Source organism: Coptis chinensis, chromosome 3, assembly GCF_015680905.1.
Source record: "Coptis chinensis isolate HL-2020 chromosome 3, ASM1568090v1, whole genome shotgun sequence".
NCBI classification, from domain to species: domain Eukaryota; kingdom Viridiplantae; phylum Streptophyta; class Magnoliopsida; order Ranunculales; family Ranunculaceae; genus Coptis; species Coptis chinensis.
The window spans coordinates 106,578,597-106,588,168 of NC_141458.1; the positions used below are offsets into that span (position 1 = coordinate 106,578,597).

At 37.6% G+C, this 9,572-nt stretch overlaps 1 pseudogene; it reads left to right on the forward strand.

Annotated features, from left to right (window-relative positions):
* Positions 1-853: 853 nt before the first annotated feature.
* LOC147512644 (pentatricopeptide repeat-containing protein At4g15720 pseudogene) lies at positions 854-7,690 on the forward strand (annotated as a pseudogene).
* Positions 7,691-9,572: the final 1,882 nt, after the last annotated feature.

Genomic DNA, 9,572 nt, shown 5'->3' on the forward strand with positions numbered 1-9,572 from the left:
GTTCAAAAATACTATTGGTTTGCATAGTAAACTAGAGTGACTGAATCAAGAGAACGAAAAAAATGGAGGGTTGTACCTGGTTTTGTTTGTATCTGTATTTTTTGATACCTCCTAGGCTATTTCAGGCTGCGAATAGTTCTTCCACGCTTTAATTTCTTGATCACTAGGCCCAAACTCTCGGTTTCTTTGTAAAATGAGAATACAAGAAGGCTGATAGAAATTGAAGTTCCAAAAAGTGTATTGGCTTGGTTTGTTGCATTTGTATTACATGGTACTCGCAGTTCAACCTCTGTGTAAATGGCCTCCTTATATATGAGAATTGTTTTTCATGTCTGTTTTTGGAAATGGTTATAAAGCTTTTCAGTTGCATCAACTTTTAGTTTCTATTTATTTTCCTTACAGGGTTTCTCTAGACACTCAAGGGGAGCCAGAACAATGGATATTATGTCTTTTGTTATCAATCTGAAATAATAATTACCTCGTGCTTTTTCTTGAATTTACACTTCATATATCTGTACTCTCTGTGTAACCTCCCAGCAGTAGTTAGCAGCTCAATGCTAATCTATCTGTAGAAGAAAGTCGAATCTTTTTTTTTTGTTTTTTTTTTCCCGGAAAGTTCAGTATTAAATTAACCAACTAAATGAATGATTTAGAAGCCAATTAACTTTTTTACAGTTCTTAATTGATTCAAAGGTTGTTGAAACGCAGATAAGCATTCAGTACTTTTCGTATGTTTGAACTTCGAAGTTTCAATTTCAAACTGGGCTGCTTTGAGTTTAGAGAGATAACAGTGAAAGGAGGTAGCTAGCTAAGGCCCCATTTCTCATTTCTTGGAGATAACAATGAGATAGAAATGGTGGAAGCAACTGGATTGGTGAAACACGTACTGATGGCAAAGTTTAAGGACGTGATTACCCCGCACCCAGTTGATCAACTCATCAAGGGATATGGCAATCTCGTTACTCTCATTGAACCCATGAAATCTTTCCAATTGGTATATCTCCATTTCTTTAGTCAACTTATTAGCGGGTATTTGTAGTTAAGCTTAATTTGGGTGTTACAAACTTTTGGATTAATTTGTTATGATGATTAGTAGGAAGTTATGCCCTGACCTGCATGTGCATACCTGAAATTACCAATCATGGCATGTCTCATCTTTCGTTGAAGCAATATTAGAGTTTTTAATACCAATCCAACAATTTTTTTTTTTTACGAAGATCACTACCATTTTTCCCAAGATCACTACCATTTTTCCCACTACACCAGTCTGTATTATGGATGTTTCTATAATCAAAATGTTGCCGCTTGACAAAATGTTTCTATAATCATCTAGGCATATCATAGTTATTATGCACAATGGATCACGCTTATAATGCCTCTTTTACCATGCACTCTGCACCTGCTGCTAACTACTCAATCATTACACTTAATTTGACTCTCAAAGAACCAACATTCCATTGCATTATGTTAATCAAGTTGAAGCCCAAAACTTGCCAAAGTTCTGCATGTGGAGTTGGGGGTGCTAATAGCATTTTTAGAATGTGGACTAATAACCAATGTAAAAATTCAGCGATGCAACTAGCTAGCATCCATAATTTCTTCCTTTTGTATTAGCCTCCATACGATGGATTGAAAAAAAACAACACCATATCATTTGAATCATTCAATCTCTATACACATGAAATAAGATCCACATTATATTGAAAGCTTTTAAATTGTAATCTTGCCACATAACCATCTTAAAAAGCTATTATTTACACATTCAATTCACACCACATATTCACTCCAAATATTAACAAAGTTAATCCAATGCATTTTTTTCTAATTATTTCCAAATGTGATCGTTTCTAAATAATAAATAAATAAAAATTGTTTTTTAAACTAGCTACAATTTTTTTCTCAAAAGCTACCTACTTATTTAAACCAACAAAAAATTAATAGCCATGGTAGAGCATCAAAAATCGAATCAAACAAAGAATACAACTAACGCATTGAAGTGGTTTTTTCCTTATTGAACTTTTTAATTTACTATTCTAATTTACATGCGTTTATTCTTTTCCCCAATTTTTCTTTCCTAGCACGTGCAACGCACGTGCCCGTTTACTAGTAGATATAATAAAAATAGGATAAGTGTTAGTGGAAATGGGAGACGTGGGTTTATGGGATAAACTCTCGTCCCTATTTCGGGGGTTTTGTTTTGAACAGAACAAAAAAGAAAAAAAATAGGGTTGGTGAAAAACATAGAGTTTTTCAGAAAATAGAGTTTCACAAAGAGGAAAGAGAGAAGTTTCTTGCTGGAGATTTTGCTGGGAACAGGAGCGCGCTAAAGGTGAGTAGCTATTTTGCTATTTCACCGGATTTATAGTTTTCGGGTATACAGACAAAAAGTTAATGTCTAAGGTTTCGTTCATTTTATGTAGATATTCGCTATAATGTCGAGTCTAAGGTCTCGCTTCATTTGCTTGTAGTTATTCTCTATAATGTCTAAGTGTTAAATGGGCTAATGTTAGTATAGTGTTGGCTTCTTTATTTTGAATCCAAAGCTTCAAGGAGCGCCAATGGCCCTCCTGTCCCGTCTAGCGTGGATCGAGATCTTGTGGGGGTATGGATATATATATTGTTTTGAAACCGTATAAACGGCTATACCGTTGTTCTATGGTTGATTTGATTTTGATTTGGTTTATGTCGGGGACGTCGGGATTGAAGTTTGGATGCTTGTTGGAAGCTTGGAGCTTAGCGCTTAATGTCGCCCATCCTCGGTTCGTTGGTTTGCACTTTTTGTAGTGAGGTTAGTTGTGATGTTGGTTGTTGGTGTATGGATGATTGAGTATTGGAGAGTTGGGTGGGGGCTGTCGAATGGGGATGACAAAGCTTGAATGAAGCGTTAATGGCGCAATTTGGGCTGAAATTCTTGGCGTTTGTTGTGAGGTGAGGAATCGAGTTGGAGCTTTCATTAAAGCTATAGGGGTTTTGATTTGGAGCAAAACCGCTGGAAGGAGGAGATGAGATAGTGGTGGCCGGGATTCTAGCCGGTGGTGGCTGGTGAGGTGAGGAAGACAACCTGATGGTTTTCATTGGGCCTGGGGCTTGGGCCTTAGGTGGTTTAGGTGGTTGGGCCGGATTCTTTTCATTTACTTTTGGTTGGGCCTTTTTCAATTAGATTGTTTTGTTTGGGCCCGATTTCATTAAGTGTTGGGACCAGTTTTAGTGTTAGTTGTGGGCCGAGTTCTATTTCAGTTTTAGGCCAGTTTCTAATATTGCATGGGCCAGTCCATAGGACTTAATATAGATCCCAATTGGGTCAGGTAGAATAAATAAGTTGGTTTTAGACTTCCGGGTTCTAAGGTTTGGGCTTGGCCAGTTGGGTCCGAACCATTACCTTGGTCAAGAGCTCATGAGCCATGCACATTGACCTTAGCCATGAACCATGGCTAGCTATGACCCTGAACCTGTCGAACATGGAAATGACAGTTTGACTTTGACCATGATATGTTGACTTTGACGTTGATATGGCGTATTTTAGACACGTGACAAGATTTATATTTTAAGAGACATAGCCATAAAGACCTTTGACTTGGCTATGATTAAGTCTATTGGGATAGGTGCTTAACTTTAGGCTAAGACCTGTATATATATGTGTGTGTACGTGTATTAACTATTATGTGATATTTCAATCTTTTATGATATGCAACGTTATGACACTTAGACATCCATGAAATTAATAACGCGTAAACCAAAAATACATGAATCAAGATACTCTTTCGTTCTCTGAAATAATATATGATATAAAGTTCAATAATGCGTAAACAAATTTACCGCACTCTTTTAGAACTCTCCACGCCTCAAGTTTTGAAATTGAGTTTTTATGACTGTTGATGTCATAGGTTAGGTGGGCATTTATTGAATGTGCCATAAATGGCCCGTTAGCGTTATCTATGGGTATTCATTGAATGTGCCATGAATGACCCGGGTATTCATTGAATGTGCCATGAATGACCAGATTGTTTGGACTACCCTAGAGAGGAACTAAGGTATTCGCCTTGCGGGTTAGTTGTATTCCTTGAGTGTACGGGAATGTAGGGTTGGGTATTCCTTGAATGTGGCAGGAATGACCTAAGGTACATAGGTTGTGAAATATGTGTATAAGAAAAGTAATTGATTATTTGATAAGAGAAATTGAATTGATTGTGCGAGTGTGTTTGGGTTTACTTCAATACCCTAGGATATCTACACATATTATATAAAAGTTCTAGCTTTCTTTTGCAGGAGGGTAGGACTTAATAACATTTTGTGCAGGGACGCGGTCCTACCCTTATACAGCCGTGGATATCGGTAAGTGTTAATGCAATGATTTAGATATTAAAATGAGTGATTTGAATGAGTTAATATAATGGAAGTCTTGCTTGGGAAGACGCTATGCCGGTTGAAATGACGGAACTACCTGTCTTCCAAGCTGATAATGATTAAGTTATGGGAAAATATAAAGTGATTGTTTGGATAATTAAAGTATGATAATGTTTATATGTGGTTAGTCTACTCATACCAGCAAATTCTATTTTGCTGACCCATGTTTGCTTTATTTTGGCAACGTGGGTGTGTTCTTGGGAACATAGGTGGAAGGCAGTGGAACCATGGCGTGTGATTGGGATTCTCGCCTGGAGCAGTCTGGGAGTTTAGTTTATTAGGTCTGATCTTTTGGAAGGATGTAATAACGTAGGTTACATTTTTATATGACATGAGAATACGATGTTGGAAATTGTTATTCTTAAAGTTTGTTTATGTTTGTATTGGGATGGAAGAAAGTTTTTAATAAAGTGATAGTTGAGGAATTTGGAGATTTTTGTTGTTAAGTTGATCCTGTTGTGATGTGGGTTTTAGGTTTTGACATGTGTTGTATCCACCCCGTCATAGCCTGGGTTTTTAGACAATTAAACCAAGTGATGTTTGAGATATTTATATTTCAAATGTTCATTTTTTTTAATTGTTTAGAAATTCGGGCTGTGACACCATCCTTTGCAAACCTCCCCATACACATATCCACACAAACCTCCACATACTTGAACATTATCAGTTCAAGTGTCTTGTTCCATCATGGAGTAATTGCAAGGCAGCTTGTTTCTGTCCAACTATAATCAACTCTGCATCCATGTAATAAATAATTCACCACAAGTTTTATTACGACAACCTACGCCATGATACGAATAAAAGAAAAGAAAAAACAGTACAGTTGAATGAGTGGATTGACCTTCAACACGCTTCAGAGCGTTTTCAGGTCTTGAAAAGACCGTCATCGTAATCACAATGAGTCAATGACAATGTAGAAGTGAATGTGTATAAATAAGAGTAATGAATAGTTTTTTTTTATTAGGGAGGTTTAACGAGGGTTTTGTCAAGTACTAATCAAGTGAAGCGAACGTTCTGGGCCGAGAGGGTATGCGGACAAAAAGTCATTTGGTTGGTTTCTGTCTGTTTTCATTCCTCATCTCTTATTTTAGTCCCTCTCCCTCTCCACGCCCTTTCAATCTCTCCCTCTCCGCTGATGCCCCCACCCATAACAGTATTGACTAAATTTTATCTCTCCCTCTCCGCTGACGCCCCCACCCATAACAGTATTGACTAAATTTTGTAAAGACAAGGCAAAGATATGACCAAACTTGCTTCGTCTAGAAAAAGGAATAGTAAGAGTGCATCACTTTTCAAACAAAAAATAAGATAACCACGAGCATTCCAAAACGATTTAAAAACACCTTAAACACTTTAAAAAAAAATTGTCTGCTTCTCTTTCTTGGACCTCATCTTCGATTTGTGGCCTCATCTTCAACTTTTGCATACTTGTTTTGTATTATGGTCACAATTTGTCCATGTTACAATGACCAAAATACCCCAACTGAATATAAACCTGTTTCCTTGGAATGAAGATTCACCTTAAATCCAAAATATTTCTTCTTAATAAACCTTTCCCGCCAAAACCAACATACAAAACCCCACTTCATTCAACACCTCCAAAATTCTATAATTTCAGTCCGTAAAATCTGGATTCCTGGATGATACCATTACAGCAAACCATCTTCTGAACGCCTATGTAAGACTTGAAAATATTAAAGATGCTCAAAAGCTGTTTCACGAAATGCATGATCCGAATGTCATTTCTTGAACATCTCTCATGTCCGGTTATATTAACGAGAAAAACCTCAAAAGGCTCTTGGGGTTTTGAAATGATGTTAAAACTCATGTTTTGCCTAATTCGTTTCGTTCACTACCTCTTGTCATAAATGCTTGTTCCATTCTTTCGGGACGTTGAAAATGGTAGAAAAATTCATGCCCATGTTGAGATTATTGGTTTAAAAGATGATATTGGAGTTTGTACTTCGCTTATCAATATGTATGGGAAGTGTAATGATGTTGTTGAAGCTCGTAAAGTTTTTGATCTGATGGTTTATAGGAATGTAGTTTCTTGGACTTCTATGATAGCGGTGTATGTGCAGAATGCATTAGGGGAGAAAGCACTTTTGTTGTTTAGGGAATTTATTAAGTCAATGTTGCCGAAGTCATTTTACTTTAGGAAGCATTATTAGTGCTTGTGCAAGCTTGGGTAGGTTAGGCTGCAGGAAAGTGACACATGGAGCTGTATTTCACCGTGGTTATGATGGTAGTAATGTGATTCGCGAAAGTACAATCGGTTGACATGTATGCCAAATGTGGTTGCATTACATATTCGAATAAGGTTTTTCGGATGATTCAAATCCATATGTTATTCCATATACATCAATGATTGTGGGAGCTGCAAAGTATGGGCGGGGGAATTTGTCACTAGACCTCTTTCAAGAGATGCTTGAAAGGGGAATTAAACCCAATGATGTAACTTTTCTTGGCGTTTTGCATCTTTGGTAACCATTCAGTCTCGTTGACATAGGCCTTGAATATTTGAATTCAATGTACACAAAGCATGGGATAGTTCCCCGATGCAAAACATTACATCTGCACTTGTTGATATGCTTGGTCGCCTGAGTTGCCTTGATGAAGCTCATCCGGGTTGGCTAAGACTATTCGTCTGAAGCCAAAGAGGCGGCATTGTTGTGGGGTTCACTTCTATCGGCTAGTAGGACTCATGGAAGGTTAGATATCATTGTTGAGGCTGGACAAAGGCTAATCGATTGAGACCAACAAGTTGCGGGTGCATATGTGACAATGTCAAATACATTTGCAAAAATTGGGAAGTGGGATAATGCCTATAAAAAATACGGTCCGGAGATGAAGCGACATGGTATCCGAAAAGAACCTCGGGTGTAGTTGGGTTGAGATCAAAGATGCAACTTACATATTCTATCAGGGGATTTGTCTTCATGCACGCAAGAAAGAAATCAATCACAACCGTTTGAAGGAACTAGAACGAGAATGAAGGAGAGGGGGTATGTAAGTGCTAGCAAAAGGATTAGTGTTTGTTGACGTTGAAGAGGAAGTGAAGAGACTATTGTTGGTCTCCACAAATGAAAAATTGGCGTTAGGATTTGCCTTGATAAACATTCCCAAAGGGGTGGCATTAGAGTGATGAAAAACTTGAGAATGTGTTAGAACTGTCATGAGGCCTTCAAGCTTATCGGTGACATTGTGGAAAGGGATATTATCGTTAGAGATTTAAACATATTTCATCATTTTAGGGACCGGGTCATGCACTTGCGGGATTTCGTAATCGTACATGTATCAAAATTGTTAATATGGGGAAATGGTCTTTACCTCGGCCTGAAGTTCTAAATATGGCGGTACTCTCGAGAGCACTTCTCACACAAGATAAAACTGGTGAGGATCAAGATATTAAACAACTCTAATTGCCTCTAAATGTATATTCTGCAACAAAGAGAGAAAAACACTAGTCACTTGTTCTTCAACCGTGATTACACGAATAGGATATGGAAGGAGGTAATCGGCCGTCTTTGGGATTCAAAGAAATGTACAAGTCCTGTGATGAAGAATGGGGATGGATCTTAGACACAACAAAGAAGAGAGAACACTGCTCTGAGATCTTTAAGGTATGCCTAGCCACCACTCTAAATTGGACTTGGAGAGAAAAACGTGAGAAAGATTAAAAAAGAGGCTACGAAAGAACAGAATTACTAGGATACAAGATAATCCGAGGAATAGAAACTTATTAGCAAACTGAATATCTCGGTAAAGTTCAAACTCCCTAATCTCATCTCCTTCAAATGGGAGCCACCAGATCTAGGAATACTGAAGCTTAACACATATGGGAGTCTTAGACATGATGGGGCTAGTTCAGGTGGCATCATTAGAGATCATAATGGGGACACAAGGTTAGGCTATACAACAGAAGGAGGAACAAGGTCTGTGTTAGCGCAGGAGATAATTGCAATTTTGCAAGGGCTGAGGATATGTGTTTGAGAAGGCTACATGAAGATCGAGATAGCCACAGATTCCAGACACGCTACCCAAATTCTGAATGAAATAGAATATATTCCATGGACTGTTGAGGATGAGGTGCGAGAAATATTGGAGATGAACAACAATATCAAGAAAGCCCTAATTGTCCATGTTTACAGGGAGGCCAGCAGAGCAGCGGATTTTCTTGCATCTTTAAGAGGGCCAAAGTGTAGTAACATTTTTACTAATCCCCAAATGAAGGAACTGCACAAAATCCTTGAAGAGGATAGGAATGGATTACAATATGTAAGGCTAAGAATATAAAGCCATAGGTAGAAGTCGCTTGCTTTTTTTGCAAAAAAAAAAAAAATTTGTTAATATGTCTTCATCTTTGTGTTAATACTAGAACCTATTCCTACACGTCATGATATTGTTGATGCATCACAAGTTCACAACTCTTTTACGGCTAGTGGTATGCTGTTGAGCCATCAACTTGCCCTTGGTTGTTCAGAAACTACATGCCATTTTTATGTTCTTCTGATTCTCAAATCAACCTGGAAATGAAGCTTTAAGAAAGGAGGAAATTGTTGTCAGTTCCGCTAGGGTACAAAATTTACAAGGTAAACTAGGCCAAGCCAAGCACAGTGAGATCGGACTCACCTAACGAAGTTGAAATCATTTACTCCGGATTGCCGTCAATTGTATATGGCAAATGTCTTGTACATGTGATGTGAGAAATCAATAAGTTGTATTGACTTAATTTGGCTTTTACTTAGGTGGTTGTACAATTGTACCTTCAATTGGTTGTTGTTCTATTCTCCTACATTGTTGAAAAGTACTATATGAAGTGTTTATGATATCCATGGCAGTGTTGCCATTGTTTTTGTTCTTTGTTATTTTCTCTGAAGAATGTACCAATAGTAGATATACTTAAAAAGCAAAACATTTAATATACACCCAACTTGCCTTTCAAATATAGAATCTTAATTACAACATGTGAATCATGATACGTATATACAACAAAAAATAAAAATATGAGATAATCATCTGGTTTTTTTTTGTTCTTTTTTTTAGTCTTTGCACCAAGTGACTTCGGGCTGCCTCGCGTACCACAGGCCAGGGACATGAAACCCTGCCTCACTTACTGGGATCAAGCTAACACGTAGTTCTAAAAGAAATTAAAACAACCAATACAA